We start from the raw sequence: 22152 nt of genomic DNA, 5'->3' as shown, positions 1-22152 counted from the left end.
AGGCAAGGTAGACTATTAGCAGAGCCATAACTTGGCTGTAAGAAAAGAAAGAAAGGCCAACTCTTCCCTGTTTGCATGAAGTCAGGGGATGTTGCTATGCTAAGTCACTTCAGTCGTGTCCGACTCTGTGCGACCCCATAGGCGGCAGCCCACCAGGCTCCCTGGTCCCTGGGATTCTCCAGGCAAGAACACTGGAGTGGGTTGCCATTTCCTTCTCCAATGCATGAAAGTGAAAAGTGAAAGTGAAGTCGCTCAGTCGTGTCTGACTCCTAGCGACCCCATGGACTGCAGCCTACCAGGCTCCTCCATCCATGGGATTTTCCAGGCAAGAGTACTGGAGTGGGGTGCCATTGCCTTCTCCAGGGAAAGATGAAAGGGATATCTTTAAGGAAAAAGGAAAGTCTCCGTATTGTTCATGATGTTAATCTTGGAAGGTGGTGGAAAGAAATGAGCACTGGGGCTTCCCTGGTGGCTCAGTGGTAAAGAATCTGCTTGGCCAATGCAGGACCCTGGCTTTGATCCTTGCTCTGGGAACAGCCTGCTTGCCATGGGGCAACTAAGCCCGTGCACCACAACTATTGAGCCTGTGCTCTAGAGCTCGGGAACTGCAATTACTGAGCCTACGGGCCCCAACCACTAAAGCCTGTGTGCCCTAGAGCCTGTGATCTACAGCAGGAGAAGCCACTGCAATGAGAAGCCCACACATGCAACTGGAGAAAGCCCATGCGGCAACAAAGACCCAGTGCAGCCATAAATAAATATAATTTTTTTTTTAAAGAAATAATGTTAACTGGATAATTTTTTTTTTAAAGTGAGCATTGGAGCCAGGATATAGGATAAAATGGGGTTCTAGAATGCCTGGGAGGCAACAGGATGATGGTTGAATTCAAGGAATTCACACTCCTTGAATTGGGGGTTACAGTTAAGTCACTTGTTATCAACATCAGGGTTCAGACAGAAGCTGTATTCTTCCTGGGGAGATGGGGGGCAGGCAGACATATAGAGCAGGAGGGCCAGCCTTCAAGTTTTAAATGGAATGTTTAGGGGATTTTCAGTGAAGAAGAGCAATAAACAAACAAAAAAGGTTAATAGTTAAGCCTCAGTGAACTAGAAAAGTAATTACTTAGCAACTGTATTTCCCCATGTGTTCTAATTAATCTAATGGGTTTACTTAAAAACTTGTTTTTGAACATAGATACCAGCAAGTCCTCTGGTGAGTTGGAGTAAATCTTATTAGTGAAAGTTAAGTAAAAGTAACAGTGATTAGTTCTAGGAAACTTTGTTGAAATGAAGTCAAGTGGGCCCAGTGAAGCCACAGATGTTGATGGTGGTGGCTCATTTGGTTTAAACTTGGGTGATGGTTTTGATTAGAACTTTAGAACTTAGCTGTTCAGATAGATGCTTATTTAGGGTACATTTGAGGTTACAATTTTTTAAAACAGATGTATTATTTGTTCTTCTTCTCCAAGCCTTATTAATCAGGGCAGATTGGCATTTTATTTGTGAGCTGACAACACGCACCTTTTTTTCTGTAGCTGATTTGCTTTCTGAACTGGATTCAGCATTGTCAGAAAGTTATTCACGGGAGTTGGTGATGGAGTCTGCTCCACCCACTTCTGTTCCATTTCTATTTTGGTGCTATTTGCAACAAAGGAAACTAAGTTAGTAAATTAGAGAAGGATTGAAGTTCTCACAAATGCTCTCCTTCTTATCAGGTTGTATAACCGATTAGACAGAGTGGTCCCACTCTTCCTGTGGAACAGGGCCCTGAAGGAACACAGGTGCAAACCCCAGCAGGTGGCCTTGGCCGTGACCTCCCGGGTCTCCTGACCTATCTGATGGAGGTATATTAAGTAATCTATAAAGATATATATGTATATGTATGTACATTCATCCATCCATACATATTTATGTATACGTGAGTATGTATGTGCACATATACTTACGTGAGTCTAAAAGTTCCACATACAGCATTCTAATGGATTTGAGTTTTGGATCAGTGTTCCTGCAGAAAGTAGGTGGCTTGTCCCTCTCCTGGGTCTGAGAGGACAAGGGAAGGGGCACATAATGGAGCCTGGAGAGAGAAGCTTCAGGGATAGGGCTGCCTGGCAGGAGCTGTGATCTTTCATAGTCAGCCTTCAGTGCCCTGGCGGGGAGAAGTCTGGGCAGTAAATGCCCCTTCTTCTCTGTCCGCCTGAGATGAGACCTCCACTGGTTGTACAGCTGGAAGCCAGAGGATAAGAGTACTTGTTGATGCATCACACACGGTAGCTTTCCAAGACACAGGGCAAGGTGAGGAACTGGGGCAGCATGGCTGGTGGAAGATCTGAAGAAATAAATGGAAAATCGCCCATCCAGTACATTCTGTTCTGTGACCTCCTTTGGGTCTGACTCTGCCAGACTTGCTTGGACAATGCGTGAGAGAGGTTGATGTCGGACAGGGGGTCCCAGATCTCCAGAACAGCAAGAAAGCACCTAGTTTTATACAGCTTTGCTTCCCAAAGCATGGTGTCTGGACCAGTAGCACCAGCATCATGTGGGCACTTGCTGGAGATTTTCAGGCCCTGCCCTGTACCTACAGAATGAGACAACCAGGGGGACAGGCCCAGCAATCTGTCTTTTATTAGCTCTCCTGGAGATTCTGCTGCATTTCCAAGATTGAGAACCACAGCTGGATGTCTTGAGGTGTTGGATGACCAGCAAAGTATGTCAGTTTACTAAGATGACCACTATTATCTTGCTTGGAAATGCCAGTGACAAGCATGTTGTCTGTTTGAGTCCCCTGCTTGGAAACTCTGCAGACTCCTAATCTTTTTTATTCTTAGGATAGGCTCTCTTCAAAAGAAGTGGAATAATGGATAACACATAGGCCATGGGGGCTCATACCCCCGGCATTTCTTGCCTTTACTTTCCAAGTCCTCCTTTCAGCCATGCAAAGAAGTACCCAGCAGGCCCCAGACTTTGGAGGTTGTTTTTGAAAACAGATGCAAATACTGCCTCTGCTGTTGTTATTTTCCTGGTGCCTGGCAGTGTTTGGTAAACAACTTGATTGCTAGGTCTTGGCCTCAGGGAACCACAGCTGCTCTTTCCAGCTCCCTGCAGACTTTTGTACCGAGCAAGGATTGCTTCAGGGAAAAATAAACAGGGGAGAACAAAACAAGAAAACAGCACTGTTGTTTTGTGGCTGCCTCTACCTGTTTTCCTGGAGCTGTTTTGCAACCACAGGCTCTGAGCTTTGATTCCTAACTTGAAAACACAAGGCAAAACCCCCACGGCACCACAGGCTCCTTTCTCTGTTGGTTAGAGGGCAGAGTGGCCGCCTCTGCTGAACTTGGAAAGCCTGTTGTAGTAGCCACTGGAAGGATCTGTGCATTTTGAAATATGTAAATTAAAAAAGGAGAAAACTTCATTCTTTCTAATGACCCCCAAGATGGTAATCTGGCTTTTCAAATCTCCAGGAAAACAGATTGAATATGGCACAATTAATGGTTCAACACTTCTAGGCTTTTCTCAAAAATGTCTTAATGGGCTTTTAATTTATTGCAGCTCCTGACTAGCAGGCTTGAGGCAGAGTTGCTGTTGACCCCTCGGGGCCAAGGTGCTCTCTGAGGTGTAAGTGAAATAGAAGAGAACAAAGGCCAAGTAGAGAGTCTGCCTTGACCTCTCTGGGCGGAGCCCCTGGGACTTGCTGGGTTGCTGGCCCTGCAGTGGCGCAGTGCACTACAGAGAAGAGGCCGGGGCGCATCTTCATCAGAGTTCCCTGGAAGAGCTGGTCAAAATGCAGATTCCTTGGACTCCAGATTGATACTCTGGAATCTGGGGGCAGGAAGCTGCATTTCATGACAGTGTCCTCATTGTGTATCACGTTTGTAGTCCAGGACCTTGGTGATTGACAGCCACTGTGAACCAGTGAACCTGGGTGGGAAGCAAGCGATGGCTTTGCCAGACTTTTTAAAATTTCGAGACCTACATGTCCTTATAATGCATTAACTTTTATTTACTCACAAGTTCTTGATTTTTTGGCTCCCTCTTCTTAAATCAGGCAAGCTTCTTTCTGCAGTCTTTCTCTTTGAGCTTGAAATGCATCTTTCTGAATGTCCTTGTAGAGAGATTGTAAACTTTTGATTGTCTGAAAAGACCTTTATTTTGAAAGATAATTTTTCTTGACATGCATGCAATTCCAGGTAGATGGTTTTTGCCTCTGGGTGGTGTTCTGGATAATTTTATTTGGATACTGGTTTTCTGGTGGGTTTTTTTTTTTCCTTTTAAATTTCAGTTGCTATATATTTCATTTCTAGAGGTCAGAGTTTTGGTTAGAGTTACAGAGCTTGATTTTATAGTATAGGTGTGTATTGCATGTATATATATATTGTATGTATTTTATAGTATATGTACTATAGATACATATAAAACTATAGTGTAGTTTATGTGGTGTTTTGGTTAGAGTTATACAACTTGTATTTTATAGTATATATGTATGTATATGTATGTGTTGTTGTTTAGTCGCTAATGCATCTTTGCATTGCAGGAAGGTTCTTTATGGCTGAGCCATCAAGGAAACCCATATATGTATTATAGTATGTGTATATGTGTGTGTGTGTGTGTGTATGGGGCTTCCCTTATAGCTCAGTTGGGAAAGAATCTGCCTGTAATGCAGAAGACCTGCGTTCAGTTCCTGGGTCAGGAAGATGCCCTGGAGAAGGAAATGGCAACTCACTCCAGTATTCTTGCCTGAAGAATCTCATGGATAGAGGAGCCTAGAGGGCTACAGTCCATTGGGTCACAAGAGTCGGACACAACTTAGTGACTAGACAACCATTATATATATATATATATATATACACACACACACACACATAGTGTTTATTTAATAGTGTATATATTAATACTATAAATACATACAAAAACTATATATATTATATATAGTATTTTGATTAGAGTTATAGAGCTTGTATTTTGTAGTATATGTGTATTATTTGTGTATAGAGAGTATATTTATAGTATTATGCACTGTACAAATATATATAAATTATAGTATATCATTTATATAGTATTTTGGTTAGAGTTACAGAACTGATATTTTATAGTGTATATATGTATTTGTGTATGTATATACTATATGTGCCTATAGAGAGTGTATAGTATATATAGTGTGCAAATACATATAAAAACTATATATAATGTATATAGATTATATAGTATTTTGGTTAAAGAGCTTGTATTTATAGCATATAGTATATGCATATGATTTATATATACTATATACAGAGTGTATTTATAAATCTATAGTATATATAGATTTATATATACTATATACAGAGTGTATGTATATCCTGTACATATGCAAACTGTAATATATCATTCATACAGTATTTTGGTTAGAATTATAGAACTTACAGTATATATATGTGTCTATGTATATATGTACTCTATGTGTGTGTAGAGAGTGTATAGTATATATAGTGTAAGTACATTTAAAACTTAGTATCTATCGTTCATACAGTATTTTGGTTCGAGTTGCTCAGCTTGATGGAGATGAAATTTAGTTTTGAGTCAGCTGAATTCTTAACAGAGCACACAAAACCAAAAAATTTCCACACACCACAGTGATAGTTTGTCCTTTATTTTTTTAATATGCCTGGTGACACTAACGTTTTAGGAAGTCAAGCTGATTAACACTAATGATACTCGTAAGCTTTGTTTAACCAACTTATGTCTTAGCTAAAAGTCAGCCTCTGTGTGCATCCAGAGTGGAAGTCCTGTATGATCCGTCTCTTCTCATAGCAGTTCTTGCACTCCTTGGTTCTTTAACCCACCTGTGAACCTTTGACTGCGTTTCCCAGGTGACTCAGTGGTAAAGAATCTGCAGATGTCAGTTCGATCCCTGGTTGGGGAAGATTCTGTGGAGAAGGAAATGGCAACCCACTCCAGTGTTCTTGCCTGGGAAATCCCATGGACAGAGGAGTCTGGTGAGACCGTCTATGGGGTCACAGAGAGTTGGACATGACTTAGCAACTACACAACAACACAAAGCCTTCTACTAAGATACTCTGTTTTGGAGGAATTCCTTTGCAGTCCCGCTTACATTTTCCTTCCAAAGCTTGAAAACCTCCAAATTCCTCTCAAAATCCCTTATCTGCCCAGATACCTAGTGTCTTTTAATGTGCTCACTTATGTGGCTTCTCTGTGCTTCCAGATCCCTCTTGAATCACAGGCCAGAGCTGTGTCCCCAGCCATCATTTGGTATAGGGGTTGCAGAGGTTCTTTTTCTTGCCTTTTTCCCTTTAAATTAAATGTGTTCTATTAAAAAGTTAGCTGCTATCTTTTAAACATGAGGAAATTTTACAAAATAGTGATTTGGATTCTTGCGTTTGATTTTAGAATTGAAAGCTGTTACAGCCTGGGGTTTATGTTGTCACAAGGCAGTAATGGGCTTGTGGGGCTACTTGCTGCTGCTGTCTTAGCTAAGAGAGCCTGGGGCCTCCAGCATGCAGCCTCCCTCACCACTCCCTGGACCTTTTACCTGGTCTGTCTTGCTCACTCATATTATCTGCCTGGTCATTGTGGATGCCTTAGCTTTCCCAATACGAACAAGGAAGCTCAGGTCAGAAAGGTCTACAAGGCCTTATAGCCAAAACTCACTCAAGCAAACCTCAGTCAGAAAAATGTCTAGTGCAAGGTAGGCACTCAGCATTTTGTGTTAATATATTGACGAGAAAAAGCTGGATTTCTTCTGACTGCAAGCTTTGTCGAGTCAAGTTCCTAATAGCTGTGTGATATTGGCAAGTTACTAAAACTTTCTGTGCCTTGGTTTTCTTATCTGCATGTAAGAGTGTCTTTGTGTTAAGAATAGAGTTAAATGAAATAACTGTTGTAAAATACTGAAAAAAATATCCAATGCAGTGTGTATTTTCAATGAATGGCAAGTGTATGCTTAGAGGATCCTGAGAATTAGTTCTTTAAATTGTTGATTTGTTTATTGACTCAGTCTGTCTTGAGTGGCTGCTATGAGCCAGGCATTTTTCTAAATTTTTGGAAGATAACGAAGAATACAACAGCGACGTTTCCTTGTCACTTGGAGCTTATAGTCTAGTGGAGAGGACAAGTGAGGAAATGAGAAAAAAGTTTATAGGTGATGACAAGAGCTCTGAGGACAGCAAATAGAATGATTTAATTGGGGGTGATAGCTTAAGTACGTAAAGTGAGACCGCATGCTTGAAGAGGCCTTTGCCTAGAAGACCCTGTGATGAGAAGGAGCCACTTGTTTAAGGAGTAAGCTCATGGCATTCCAGGTACTTGGGAAAGCCAGTGCACTAAGTATGAGGTAGGAAAACCCTTGGCTTCTTGAAATGGATGTCCACCACTGCATCCATGTTGTAGTTGAGGATTGAGTTGATGGCTGGTGGTGGTGTCAGAGAAGTAGAAAGTGACTGGATGATGCAGGGCCTTCTAGGCCAGAGAAATAAAAAGATTGTGTCCTGAAGATGGTGAGCATTTTCAGCCCCTTTCTTTTTGCTACATGACATTGACTTAGTAGGTTTGCCGAGCTTCCCTGAGTCTTGAAAATGCTTCTTGTATCTCAAGGCTACTTGGAGTTTGGACACAGGGGCTTTATCATTTTGAGACAAACTGTGGTCTGTGATTGGCCCTATCCAGTTACCTGGTAGTTTGGAAGAAATACAGAATCTCAGGCCCAATTCCAGAGACACTGAACCAGTGTCTCTGGGAATGGCCCAGGAAAATCTGTATTTAGAAAGGTCTTCAAGTTATTCTTATGTATACTGAAATATGAGAAACACTCATCTGTAACACACATGGGTACATTTCCGTAGGAGCTGGAGCTGTAGTTTTGGGAGAGGAATGGAAGCTTTCCATGGTCACCCTGGGGGTTGTTAGCTGCCTAGGCTGCAGGTGTACCAAAGTGTGGCGCTAGTGCCAAGGTGAGAATTCCTCTGTGCATGTGCAAGATCCTCTGCCCACTGCTCAGTTTTGGTGTTGATGGAAGATTCATGGTAAAAACCTTCTTTTTTAATCTGGAAGCTTGGAGGAGAAGCTAATAGTTTAGGTTATTTGACATAATAGGCTTTATCCCCAAACACTAAGATGCTATGAGGTAGAAGGGACATGAACAGCATCAATTAGTGACCTGCCCTTGCAGATGAAAGGACTGGAATCCTGAGGTATTAAATGACTTTCCTGGAGCCACACGATTGATGACAATACTGGGTCTAGCATTCAGGCTTCTCCACTTGGGCATCTGCACATTACATGATGTGTTTTATCTTGATGGAACTATCTCCAAGAAACATCTCTTGCTCCTTATATGTAATTCATAAATGTTTGTAGAATTATTTTGGAGGAAAATGATTATAGTTACCTCTGTTCCTAGTTTTGATGTTTATTATTATTTTTGAAACAATTTTTATTTTTACATGTTTTTATCTTCTAGTAAATAGAGTTACTTAATATGAATCAGTATGTTTATCCATGTCAGATTTGAGTTAAAACAGCTTATTGTTACTGAACACTTTATAATTGGGCAAAAATGCTATTTTTGTTACGCCAACATATGTAAAATATTTGGCACAAAGTCTGTAATAAACAGCAACCTCTCAGTGTATATGTTGAAGTAATTGGTATCTGTATCTTTCAAAACATTATTTCCGGTTTATATTTTACAGCATCACACTTGATATATTGACATACCTCATTTGAAAGGTGTTTTCCCCTACCTCTAGGTTCTATGTCTATAGCGCTGTTTTCAAGTTTAAGGAAGTGGTGGTTTTAGAAGTTACATCTTAGTTATGTGTAAAAAAATATTTTTGTATTGCAGTGTCCCAGGAGCTTTTGCTGACAATTCCAGTTTCCAAACGAAACATTTGGGCAATGGTGAAGGCTTCAGTACCTTCTCACATTTGCTGTCAACAATGAATGGACGGATGTGATGCCTGCTGGTCAAAAGGGTGAGTGAACATTTAAGATTATTCGTCTCAAAATTCACAAGGCCAAATGTGGGCTGAAGGGGTCCTGCCTAATGCAGGAAACTGAAAAAAATCCCAAGTTCATCGGAACAGCTACACTGAAGATGAGAGACTGTCACTGAGAAAGAACAGACACTATCATTGTTTTCTGGTAGAACCTTTTGGGATAACTTGTACACTGATCTGAGAATTTATAAAAGGTATAATAGGACACAGGAGAACTTTTTTTGTTTATGTGATTCTTTTAAGCATAATCTGAAGGACAGGCTGCCTAAATTATGAGCTACATGCACAGTTGAAAGAGTAATTGCGTTTTTTTGTCTCATTACAGTTTGGTTATAAAATGAACTACCATGAAATAAGACCATTTTGAGTGGTGGGAGGGGGATTTAAGTCTGATTTGTTCATTGAGAAGGTCCCATCCCAAGACTTCTACATGACTGGGGTTCTTGAGAAAGGGAAAGGGTTGGGAATTGTGGACTGTTAACAGATTTGCAGATAGACTTATGAGCATTTTTTCCTATCATAGTTCTCCTCATCAGATTACTCATTGTAATTTTTAGGGGAGGGTGTTAGGAGAGGTTTGATGATCTTTTTCTTTTACACGTGTTTTCCATATTTGATGACATCTGTCGTGTTCCTCAGAACTTGCTGGCTACCCTGTAGTAATGAATGAACAGTAGTGACTTGCCTTTATCAGAGACAAGAATTGGTTGAGCCTAGTTGTTCTGGGTAAAAACTCTGACATCATTCAATGGTAGCTTTGTCATAAAATGAGGTCAACTTTATGGGAAATCCTTTGGTTTCAGTTTTGTAGTGAATGTCATTTAATAATAAGAACCATTGGTATAAATTCACTTTGTTTGTTTTAGTGGAGCTATATTTGAAACAGATTCTATTTAATGGAGGTAAGTACAGTGAAGTAGAAAGAGCACTGTATTAAAAATTGGGAGACCTCATAGCTAGCTGACATGGGAAAGTTAGTCTCTGTTTTAATTTACTGTATTTAAAATAAAGTAGGTTGGTTAAAATGTCGTATTTGTCATTGCTAATGAGGCCCTGGAAGATGTCTGTTTAAGTCCTCTTATTTTACAGGTGGAGTATATGCAGCCCAGAAAGTCTAATTGAGTTGCCTATGTCCCTGGGATTGGTCAGAGCCAGGTTTTTTTTTTTTTTTTTTTAATCATCAGTGATTCTCTCTAGCTTATCTCAGTTATCGAGTGTGACATCCAAGCTCTGCAGTTTTGTAAACCTTCTTTGCTGATATGTGTCTCTTTAAAGCTTTTGTTTTGCATTCAGCTGCTTTGGGCCATATTTGGCTTCCCTGGTGGCTCAGAGGTTAAAGTGTCTGCCTGGAATGCGGGAGACCTGGGTTCAATCCCTGGGTCGGGAATATCCCCTGGAGAAGGAAATGGCAACCTACTCCAGTACTCTTGCCTGGAGAATCCCCTGGAGGGAGGAGCCTGGTAGGCTACAGTCTACGGGGTCGAAAAGAGTCGGACACGACTGAGTGACTTCACTTTCACTTTTTAAAGATTTTACAGTTAGAGGTCATTTTGGCAAATCCTTCCCATTTCGTAGGTGAAGCAGCCAGCCCAAGTGTTAGAGACCAGGTGATCCTCAAAGAGCCTGAGGGCTTTAAAATTCACTTCACTTAGGCTCCTTTGGTATCTGATTACCTATCACATTTCATTCTGCTGGAGCTGGAGATAGAGGAAAAACAGAGTCATGTCTCTTCCTATTATAGTATCCTTTCACTGGCAAGTAATAAAGCAAGTAGAAATCAATAACACATAAGGCAAGGATGTACACCATGAAAAGAAATGGTTAATGGAGTCATGGAATTTTATATCTGTTAGGGTGCTTTGATGATCTTGTGGGATGGTCCTGGGCAAGTCCTATGGTTCCTTCTCCTATGAAGCTCTTCTGAGGTTTTCCGTTGCTAAGCAGCTGTGATAGACTTTTATAAGTGGTCTGTAGACCAGTGAGCAACTAGCAGGCATTATAAAAAATTATATCTTTGGGGATTCAGGTAGAGTTGAGAACAGAGCCTGGGTCTGTCTTATGTAAACATGAGAATTCATAGAAGTGGTTGGACTTCTGAAGGTATTGAATTAGCAATAAACTCAGGTTTGAGGTTACCTGTCATCTCCGTCTTCAGTGTTGAGAGGGTCCAACTCAATCTCACTGTCATAAATTAATGTATGAAATTGAACAAAACTAAATGAATGGATTTATTGAAGACTAGGCTCATTTTGTTCATTAATTTCATTTGGGTAAGGCCTTCTGTTTGAAAAACCAGTTTAAAGAACCATAATGAAAATGATATCTCTTGTATTGATATTAGGCCCAGACACGTACCAGTTTTTTTTCTAAAGAAGGAATTTGCTTCATATTTATCAGATTGTGATCAATTTGCCCTCACTATATTTTTAGTAGGAAGTGAAGATCCCTGAAATCTGATGAGCTGGGGTGTGTTTTGTGATTCTCTATCCTTGTTTAGCCTCAAAGCACACCTTTGAGATTTGTTTAAAGGACTGATTTTCTTCCTGCATGATGCAGTAACCTGGCCTGTGATGCACTGCATATCTGGCAGCTAGTTAATCCTTCTCTTGTCAAAAATGTATTCATAGTCATGCATTCAAAAACGTATTCATTCTTAGGGCTTTTAGAACTTTTAGAACAATTCATTGACTAGCCAAAAGAAGCACCAGTTAATTGTTACAGCTGATAATTTGGAGTCTTTAGGCACGAAATCACCTCCAGTTCTGAGTGAAATGTTTCGTGATAAGTGACCTCATGGTGGAACAAGGTCCCAGTCACAGGAATAGGCAGCTAGAACAACAGATTCCTTACTCCAGTGCATGGAAGTGTCACCACATAAGAGATTTGGACAACCAGATGATTATGGCAGAATTTTTTGTTCAGAAAACAGGTAGTTGGGTAATGTACTCAATTTGTATTGGTGATAACCATGCTTGTGTAATAAATCGGCTTAGGGTCAGGATCCAGAGAGAGAAAGGCTGAACACTTGAGAGGTCTCTTTGTGATGTGATTCTTTAATGCCATCCCTTGCCAGCAGGGGATCAGAGTTGACTCCTGCTTCCTTGGTATGAAGCTTTAGTTGTTATTGGTACCTATGTGATGCACATCACGAGACTCCAAGAGTGAAGAGCAGGTAAGTCTGCTGCATATTTAATAGGCAGTTAGCCACAGTGTTATTAATAAATGTGATAATAACAGTCTGGATTTGCATAGAGTTTTCCTGAGAAGAGTTGACTGTAGATGGCAAATATGTTGGCTGTCCATCCATCTCCTAGCATTGCACTCTCCCTACCAATAAACTGTCCCTCGCTAGTGGATCTGAGATAAGGGCATAAATATCATGCAGCATTATTTTGTCACCAGTTATTTTTGCTTACTTGTCCATAGTTTATCTTTGGATCTCTCTTATCAAATTCGTAGCTTTTGACCTACTAGAAAGAGGGAAAATAATTGATGTAGTTTAAGGCTTGATAGTGGACTACTTTGTGGCTGGAAGTTTCTGGAATTTTTTAAAACTCAAGAATGTGGATTTTTGTCATTGCTTCTGAGGTAGGGTGTGGTGGTGGTGCAGCTTCCCGGAAGTGAGGACCGATAGGTGTCCGGGGCCAGGAAAGCTGGACGGTGGGCTCCCCCTCTGAGCTGCCTCGTGCAGAAAGCTGGTCAGTGGGCCAAGCCACTGGCTCTGCTGAAACTTCCAGTACCTGAAATTTTGACTTTGAAAAGTAATTTTAACAATTGAATAAACTATGTAATATATTTTATAAGCCGGGGCAAATGATCTTAAGTATTTTGGTCTCTTTCATAACACAGTGAGCCTAATATTGGTAAAAATACAGATCTTCACTCACGCCATAAAGAGAGCCTAGATTTAATAAGCAGTTATGAGTGCTGGCAGCTGCCTATCAAACTGCATAACTTGGACTCCAGCATGTGAAGACAGTGTCAACTTAAATTTTATCTCAGAAGTTTTTTTTTAAGCGTTTATTTTGCCTTTCTCTCCAGTCTCTAACCTAATGCAAGTAATGTAATTGGCTGAATATTTTCCACATAGCTAATTGGCTAGGGGCCAGGGGGGAAACCATTGTCTGGCTTGATGAAGATCCGAAATTAACATGACATTTACGTGGAGGTAATGGAATATATTAGTAACCTGGTAATGCAGGAGGGTGAGAGGAAGAGTGTCCATCCTTTCCTGCACATAAGCAGCGGGAGGAGTTCTGATGACGGTGAAACAAGCCCCAGTACCCGCCACCCCAGACCCCCCAGGAGCTCACAGCATGGCCAGCCGGTCCTTGTGTTGCTTTTACTTTTGAATTCTTAAGACAGAACTGTAAGACAAACTAACGAATTACTCCATTTGTCAATTAAAAAAGAAAATCCACCAACTACTATTGTAAGATTAAATTCCAATTAGAAGATTGCATTTAATTCGGAAGCTATAACATTGTTTTAATGAATTCTCTCTGAGGTGACAGTTTGTGTGAGATAAATTTATATGGTGTAGGTAGGTATAAATTCATTGGATAATGTTAAACATGTTACTTCATATATATTAGCTGTGAAATTTATTTCTTCTCTAGTTATGTCCCCAAGGAGGTAGAGTCAGAGGGAAAAACATATCTTCAAAGAAAGAACCCTTTCTGTCCTTTCAGATACTTGCTCTAAAACAGCCTTTTTTCTCACTTTTATTAAAAAAAAAAAAAAAAAACTGTTAAATTTCTGCGTTAACTGAATTTATGATTCTTGGTGTATGCTATTTATAAAATTGAATATAGGTTTTATGATATAGGAAATTAGTCTAGGAATGAGAATATGATCCAATTTTGTAATAAAGGTAATCTGCATTTATATTGCAGATATTTTCCATTTTTTTCTCTAAGCCCCTTATGGGATTATACACACATTTCTTTGGACATACAAATTCACTATGAACTTTTAATGTAGTGGGCAGGCTTTTGTTCTTCTGACATCTGCACTAAGCATCGAATCCTTTGCCTAAATCAAAAGTGACAAACATTTTGGACACACTTTCGATTGTATAATTCCTTCACCTCTGTTGGTTCCTGTGTTCCTGGCAGACATCGCTAATTGATCACATTCTCTTCTCTGCTCTGTGTGGATGTGGTCTGAGAAATTCCTCCATTTAGATTCTTGGAGCTAAGCTTACAAATCCAGCATTTACATGAATGTGCTCACAATCATGTCAGGCAAGTGATTTGTCTTTGAATATAGTATACTTACCCCAATATCTGTCACACAAGGCGATTTTGAGAAAATTTTACACAATACTGGCAATTACCTGGTTGTGTGACAACTGGATTTTGATATGTGTGCACCATATGTATATGGTTTGGTAGGCAGTTTATTTTGTACCTTTTAACTGGTTTTGGTGTTACGTGTCTGAAGCATTATAGTTTTGTAGTTTTTTTTTTTTTTTCAATTTCTATAACTTCGGAAAAGATAAGAGAGTCTGTTACCCTCTTGTTACCTGGGCATTAACTCAGGCTCAGACACGGCATGGAAGTGGCGGGGTGAAAACTAAACTAGACTTTCCCTCTTCAAATGCAGTTTCTTTCTTAAAGGGAGGGGCATATACACGTAGCAGGTGCTGACCAGGGCCCAGCAAGTATCTTGCAATTTCCTTTTGCATATTAACCTTGGTTTTTGTCAATACACTGAAGCCAGCTGTACCAGTGAGGAAGGCATTCAACTATTATATTTCAAATGATACCTTCTGTGATGTAAAATTCTAGGAACTTCAACTACATGGCATGTTGTTTTTGAAAATAGTAGGTTTTCTCTTCACTTGGTTCAAGTTAACCCACAGAGTTTAAGAGAAGGAAATTTCCATTCAGCTTATGTTCAAGCTACTGCCCTACCCTGTGGAGAACTGACATCCTTTTAACTCCTCCTTAAAAGAAAAATGAGCAATTAGCATATCTACATACCATTTAGTTAACTTACATTTCAGTTTTGTTTCAACGTATTCTTTGATTGTTTAGTCATGGTAACTAGAGTTCTGGAGAATGGCTGAGGTTAACATGTGGATTGGTAACCTGTTGAGCCACATTTGTAGGATAACATGATTGGCTTTTGTCAAAGATGCCAAAATCTGTGAGCCCCGTATGGTCTGACCTGGTGGTGGCTCTTGGATTTCTCTGTTACACATTGTTTGTTCTATATAGCGCCAACCAATTGATTGGAAGAGGCTCATGAGATGAAATCTTCTTCATCCCTCCTCATATTCTGTGAGGTTTTGGTAATAATTGTACCAATAATTATTTGTACCAAATAATTATAGCAGCCAGTCATTGAGCATTTATTTTGCCTGTAGTGGTTTAGATATCACACAAAGTATCTCATATCATCCTAACAGTATCTCTGTATACTTGATATTATTATTCTGGTTTTATTATTGAAAAGAAAGAAGCTCAGTGTCTAAGTGACTATTCAAGATCACACAGCAGGTTTTACAAGTGGAGTTTCCCTGAAGGTGGGCCCTTTTCAAAGCCTGTGTCTTAACCAGGAAGGCATGCGACATCCTTACCTTTGATTCCATGGTTCTCTAAGGTCCTTTTATTTGATTTACGCAGGGAAGATTTTGTAGCTTCTAGTTGTCTTCAGGAAGAAGTGGAATCCAACTCATTTAAATCCAACTCATGTAGCTTAATCTACACACAGGATTTTTATAGGACTGGGATAAAAAAGGGAATAACTTCTTCCAATTTTTTTTTTTTTTCAAAAATATTCCTTACTTACTGGCCTTTTCCTCTAAATCTAAAATCTCCCAGATACATGTAGTTGGGCTTAGTGTTGCATGCTTCTTCCAGGTCCTCTTGTAAAACAAAGATGCTCTAGGTGATGGTGGCTCATGGAATCCCTAACATCCAAGCAGATGAGTTTTCTCCTTTGATACAACATGAACAGACATAGGGCCAGCAGGCCCGCTGATCCAGAGAACATGTGAAGAGAGGGACAACCTGGGCTACTGTGCTTTTGTGCCCAGGGCCAGAGCCAGGCAGTGGCAAGGTCAGGCCTGCCACTTTGTCACGTGCGTTTAGATCCCTGTGTTTGAGCTGCAGGGACTTCTGCCCATCCAGGATGGACTTGCAGGCTGGAGGGCCAGGAGGCTAGTTTCAGGTATGCTCTGTGGAGGTTTTCTTACAACATGTGCATTCAGTTGTTATTAAGGGGATTTTTCTTTCCATATGTTTTAGTGTGGCATATTGGACTGTGTAACGGGGGAGCCTGGTGGGCTGCCGTCTATGGGGTCACACAGAGTCGGACACGACTGAAGCGACTTAGCAGCAGCAGCAGCAGCAAGGGTGAAATGCGATGTTATTTTGCCATTTCCTTTACACATTTTCAGAAAAGAAAAAATGTAGCAGAATCTTGATCTTCTGGAATCTGGGTGATGGGTATATGGGAGTTCATGGTACTATTTTCTCTACTTCTTTGTATATTCTACCACTTTATGATGAAACAAGGTGTGTGTGTTGGGAGGAGGGGCATCAGTGAGGGGCTAATCTGGTTTATTATCCAGCCTGGTGTTGGTAAACCAGTCACCGGGTAGAACCAGGTTTCTACTCCTCTGTCCTCCGTACCACCTTGGGCAGCCTTCAGCTGCTGGTGTAATTGAATTGATACGGAGTCTTAGGACAAGGAGATGCTAACCTAATCAGCCAAGAGTTGAAGTAATTTTCTGAACAATATAGATAAAATAACTTTACCTGACATATAAGCATTCCCTGACTAACCTACAAAAAATGACAATGGTTGAGTAGCTGTCATAACGGAGCGTATGTGACATGCCAGGGGCTATGATACACCAGTTATGGAGTTTCTCTCTAACCCTTCAGTGGGCAGAGTTTGAAAAGGTACAGAGGGGACTGCACCCAGGGCCCGTTGGACTTTCTTCTGTTCCACTTCCAAGTCCTTGGAGCCTGTTCTTCAGCATGTGATTCAGGGGCTACCTGAATTGTGTTAAATATAGATTTCCAGACCCATACCCAGGTAGAGGACTAGAGCTTGGTCTCTGAGTTAGCATAGATAAACTCAAGTCCCCAGGCTTCACTGAGAGGGTTACCTTGGCCACGTCAAGGCTGCTCTCCAAGCTTGAGTTTCCTCCTCTGCAACCTGTGGACAGTGGTAGCATCTGCCTTGTTTTCTGTGAAAAGTCCTCAGTACTGTGCTTGGCACCCAGTAAGCACTAGGTATGCATTCCCTGAAACTTTATTTTAACCTTTTTGAGACATTTACAAATACCCCGACATAACTGGGAATGTTAAGGATGTAGCAATTAATGCTCCAGGTGGCATTCTTTGGTGGATATAATTTAAACCTTACATATCCTAGAAGCATTTTTTAGGGTAATTATTAAAAACACTTTAAAAATCAGTGTTACGAGTTTTTTATGTAGGTATATGAAAAAGAATTCTGTCATCAAAGTGTATAAGAGTTGACAAGTGTAAATATGCAGTTAGACAGTTTCAAAAAACGTGTATTATTTACTGATCAATGTAGTGTCTCCTCTGGAGCCATTACACTCAGTCATTTCCTGTCAATCTCTCCAGGCTGTTATAATCAGACTATGGATATGCATATTAAAATACAAGAAAGTTATTGTGCATGTGTGGTGGCAGCTTTTTAATTGTTAATAATGTTGCTGCTTTAAAAAGATATCAGGATAGTATTCTCTTATGATGGTTAATAGTCATCAGAATTGAAGGAGGGCTTAGGGGAGCTGAAACTCAGGGTGGGCGAACATGAGGCCCACAGGTACCGATCGGTATCTGTGCTTCCAGGCAGTGCCTCGTGATAAAAAGGAAGAGCTTTTTATCTGATTTTGGTGCTGAGTACATGGAGATTCCTTTTTCTCTTTTTTCTAATGTGTTTTTGGAAAAGTTTTATAATTAAAAAAAAAAAATATGCTTCTATATGTGTGTGCTGGTAAAAGAGCCATCTAACTTCTCTGTTGATAACAGTGATCAACAAACTTTCTGATCCAGAGAGGAAATATTTTGGGCTTTGCAGGCTACCTGGTCTCTTGCAACTACTTGCTGTGTTGTATGCAAGCAGCCATAGGTGACTAGACAGCAAAGGTCCGTCTAGTCAAAGCTATGATTTTTCCAGTAGTCACATATGGAGGTGAGAGTTGGACCGTAAAGAAAGCTGAGTGCCAAAGAATTGATGCTTTTGAATTGTGGTGTTGGAGAAGACTCTTGAGAGTCCCTTGGACTGCAAGATCAAACCAAGTCAATCCTAAAGGAAATCAACCCTGAATATTCAGTGGAAGAACTGATGCTGAAGCTGAAACTCCAGTACTTTGGCCACCTGATTTGAAGAGCTGACTCACTGGAAAAGACCCTGATGCTGGGAAAGATTGAGGGCAGGAGAAGGGGACAAAAGAGGATGAGATGGTTGGATGGCATCACCGACTCCATACACATGAGTTTGAGCAAGCTCAGGGAGTTGGTGATGGACAGGGAAGCCTGGCGTGCTGCAGTCCGTGGGGTTGTGAAGAGTTGGACGTGACTGAGAGACTGAACTGATACGTGATTCATATGTGAATGGTCATTGCTGTGTTTCCAATAAAATTTATTTACAGTCCTTTGAATTTCTTATAATTTCCATGGATCACTAAACAGCAGTAGTTTAATTTTTTCCCAGCCCTTTAAGAATGTAAAAACTATTCTTGGTTCATGAGTGTAGGGTTCCAAATAGGGTCCCTGTTTGGCCCTAGGGCCTGTGGTTTTCTGCATCTTCTTGCAGCCTGAAGCAACATTAAGGCTGCAGTCTTTGTTGTAGCTCTGTCACCATGCTTGGGCCTGATCATTTGCTCTCCAATTTCTGATGAAATAATAATGTCATCATGTTTTCTTCACATCTCATCTTGAGATAGGCTTGTTCTGTGTGACTGGATTATTTATTGATTTAGAGTGAAATTTAGTGAGGGTTCCTCCTCCCTTTCCTTTATTTAAAACAAGAGAAAGGTGAGCCTGAAGTGAAAATGAGGTGGAGGGTAAAAGATGAAGTGAAAGGGAAAACAAGTCACAGAAAATAAATGGATTCTGAAACTGGTATGTAAGATCTATATTCTCTTCAATACAGTGTTTTCTGGTATGTGTTGTGTATCTCACCAGTGGAATTAAGATGAAATATTTTACAGTTACAAAATGGACCTTTTTTAAAAACTTGAGTTAGGTATTATATATATATATATATATATATATATATTTATACACACACACACACGTATATATAATATGAAAGTGAAGTCGCTCAGTCGTGTCCAACTCTTTGCGACCCTATGGACTGTAGCCCACCATGCTCCGCTATCCATGGGATTTTCCAGGCAAGAATACTGGAGTGGGTTGCCATTTCCTTCTCCAGGGGATCTTCCCAACCCAGGGATGGAACTCTGGTCTCCCACATTGCAGGCAGACTCTTTACCATCTGAGCCACCAGGGAATCCATATATAATATGAAATAGGTAGCAAAATACTATTAGCCCATCATTTGGTTTCTCACTATTGCTTAAATGCAGCATTTAATAAAATTGAGAGCTTTAAGGAAAAATATAAGAATTACTTAAAAGTGGTTCTTGGGCACACCAACACTCGGAGTGATTAAAGCAGAAGTTTTTTCCCCTAAATATCCCTACTGTATCGAAGGAGGAATAGAGATAAGAAGGCTTATAATCTGTGTCATTTGATTTTCTCCAAAGAAATGTCTGGAGGATGAGAATGATAAAAAATGAGACAGAAGTAGACTCACAGACAGAAAACAAACAGTTACCAAAGGGAAAAGGTGAGGGGATAAATTAGGAGTTTGGGATTCAGATATACACAGTACTATTTAGAAAATAGATGACCAACAGGGACCTACTGTATAGCATAGGGAACTCTATCAATATCTTCTAATAACCTTTAATGAAAATGAATCTAAAGGAAAATACATACACAGTTGTTTTTCAGTTGCTCAGTCATGTCTGACTGTGAACCCATGGACGACAGCACTTCAGGCTTCCCTGTCCTTCACCATCTCCTAGAGCTTGCTCAAACTCATGTCCATCGAATCAGTGATGCCATCTAACCGTCTCATCCTCTTTTGTCCCCTTCCCCCGCCCTCAATCTTTCTCAGCATCAGGGTCTTTTCCAGTGAGTCAGCTCTTTGCGTCAGGTGGCTAAAGTATTGGAGCGTCAGCTTTAGCATCAGTCCTTCCAAAGAATATTCAGGGTTGATTTCCTTTAGGATTGACTTGGTTTGATCTCCTTGCAGTACAAGGGACTCTCAAGAGTCTTCTCCAGTTCAAAAGCATCAATTCTTCTTTGCTCAGCCTTCTTTATGGTCCAACTCTCACATCCGTACATGACTACTGGAAAAACCATAGCTTTGACTATACGGACTTTTGTCGGTAAAGTGACGTCTCTGCTTTTGAATATGTTGTCGAGGTTTGTCAGCTTTTCTTCCAAGGAGCAAGTGTCTTTTAATTTCATGGCTGCAGTCACAGTACACTGTGATTTTTGGAGCACAAGAAAATAAAAGTTTGTTTACTGTTTCCATTGTTTCTTGATCTGTTTGCCATGAAGTGATGGGACTGGATGCCATGATCTTAGTTTTTTTTTTTTTTAATGATCTTAGTTTTTGAATGTTCAGTTTTAAGCCAGCTTTTTCACTCTCCTCTTTTACCTTCATTAAGAGGCACTTTAGTTCATTTTCACTTACTGCAATTAGGGTGATGTCATCTGCATATCTGAGGTTATTGATATTTCTCTCGACAGTCTTGTTTCCAGCTTGAGCTTTATGCAGCCTGGCATTTCGCATGATGTACTCTGCATACAAGTTAAATTAGGGTGACAGTACATAGCCTTGATATACTCCTTTCTCATACAAACACACTATACATATGTTACACACACATATATATATGTGTGTGTGTGTGTGTATAATTGAATCACTTTGTTATACACCTGGAACTAACACAACATTGTAAATCAGCTGTATTTCATTAAAATTTTTAAAAAATTTTAAAAAGTGTGAGCATTCTGGAGAGAAGTTACCTCATATTGAGTCTCCTCTCCCCTTTCTGTGAGAGATTTTAATCTTTTACCTTGTAGACAGGTTGGCGAGTCAAGGCTAGGCAAACTGTGAGGAAGAGAAGGTTCGTTTAGTGGGCCTTTTTCATAGCATGGAGGCCAGGGTATAACAAACACAGCATCAAGTCAGAGAATATGTGGGACCAGAGAAGAGAAATGAACATGGATATTTTTCAAGAATATTATTCAAGAAGAATAATGTAGAGGATTATTTCTTTCTCAAATATCATGATTCAACTTACTGGGATGTGAAAGGGAATGGGTTTCTGGTTTTTAGCAAGCCATCACTTATGAACCAAAGTATTGTTGTTTTAGTTGGGGAATAAACATCTGGAAAGGATGATGTACCTCTAAGAAGCAAATGTTTTTACCTAAATGTAATTAAAAAAAAAGGGAGAAAGTAGGCAAGAGAATAGAACAAAGGTAGAATTATGTTGAAAGCCTTGGAAATAGTTTCTGTTTTTTGTTGTTGCTGCTGTTGTTGTTAAATGAAAAATAAACATATTTCAGGATCCAGAACCAAGACCTAGAACCTTTAATGTATAATAAAGAATGGAACATGGCAATTAAGAACACTGGATATTAGCCAGATTTGCATCCTGGCTCTGTATGCTTGTTACCAGTATATACATGGGTAACTTACATTGCTCTGGGCCTCAGTTTCCTGATCTTTAACATGTGAATATTAGTAGTATCTATCATAATTCATAAATTATTGTGGATTAGATGAGTTAATACACATAAGTTGTTCAAAGAGTTGGCGTGTAGTGATTTTCAGGGAACAATTTAGTTAGCTATTAGCACTAAAGTATTTCCCAAATAAAATATGTGGCTTGAGATCATTACAGCAGATTTGCCATTGTCTTTCTGGAGTGTCTCTGCTGTGTGGATTTTTATGTGTATCTGTGCCCATCGGTGATACACATCATACACATTCAGAGAGTCCTAGACTTTTAGTATTCACAGAAATAGTAAAAAGCCCGTTGCTGTCCACATGCATGCCTCACATCTTTGAGGCCATATTGGTT

At 40.1% G+C, this 22152-nt stretch overlaps 1 protein-coding gene across 9 annotated transcripts in view; it reads left to right on the top strand.

Moving 5' to 3' along the window:
- FOXP1 (forkhead box P1) overlaps window positions 1–22152 on the top strand; it is a 627798-nt gene that overhangs the window by 86438 nt on the left and 519208 nt on the right. For all 9 annotated transcript variants that reach the window (XM_027523924.1, XM_027523929.1, XM_027523928.1 and 6 more), the window contains one exon: window positions 8834–8963. The gene's annotated coding sequence lies outside the window, so the exon portion shown is untranslated. The remainder of the gene's footprint in view (window positions 1–8833; window positions 8964–22152) is intronic.

The sequence above is a fragment of the Bos indicus x Bos taurus genome, chromosome 22, assembly GCF_003369695.1.
Source record: "Bos indicus x Bos taurus breed Angus x Brahman F1 hybrid chromosome 22, Bos_hybrid_MaternalHap_v2.0, whole genome shotgun sequence".
Lineage (NCBI taxonomy): Eukaryota > Metazoa > Chordata > Mammalia > Artiodactyla > Bovidae > Bos > Bos indicus x Bos taurus.
The sequence above is the reverse complement of the archived record's forward strand: the minus strand, read 5'-3'. Positions and strand labels throughout refer to the sequence as shown.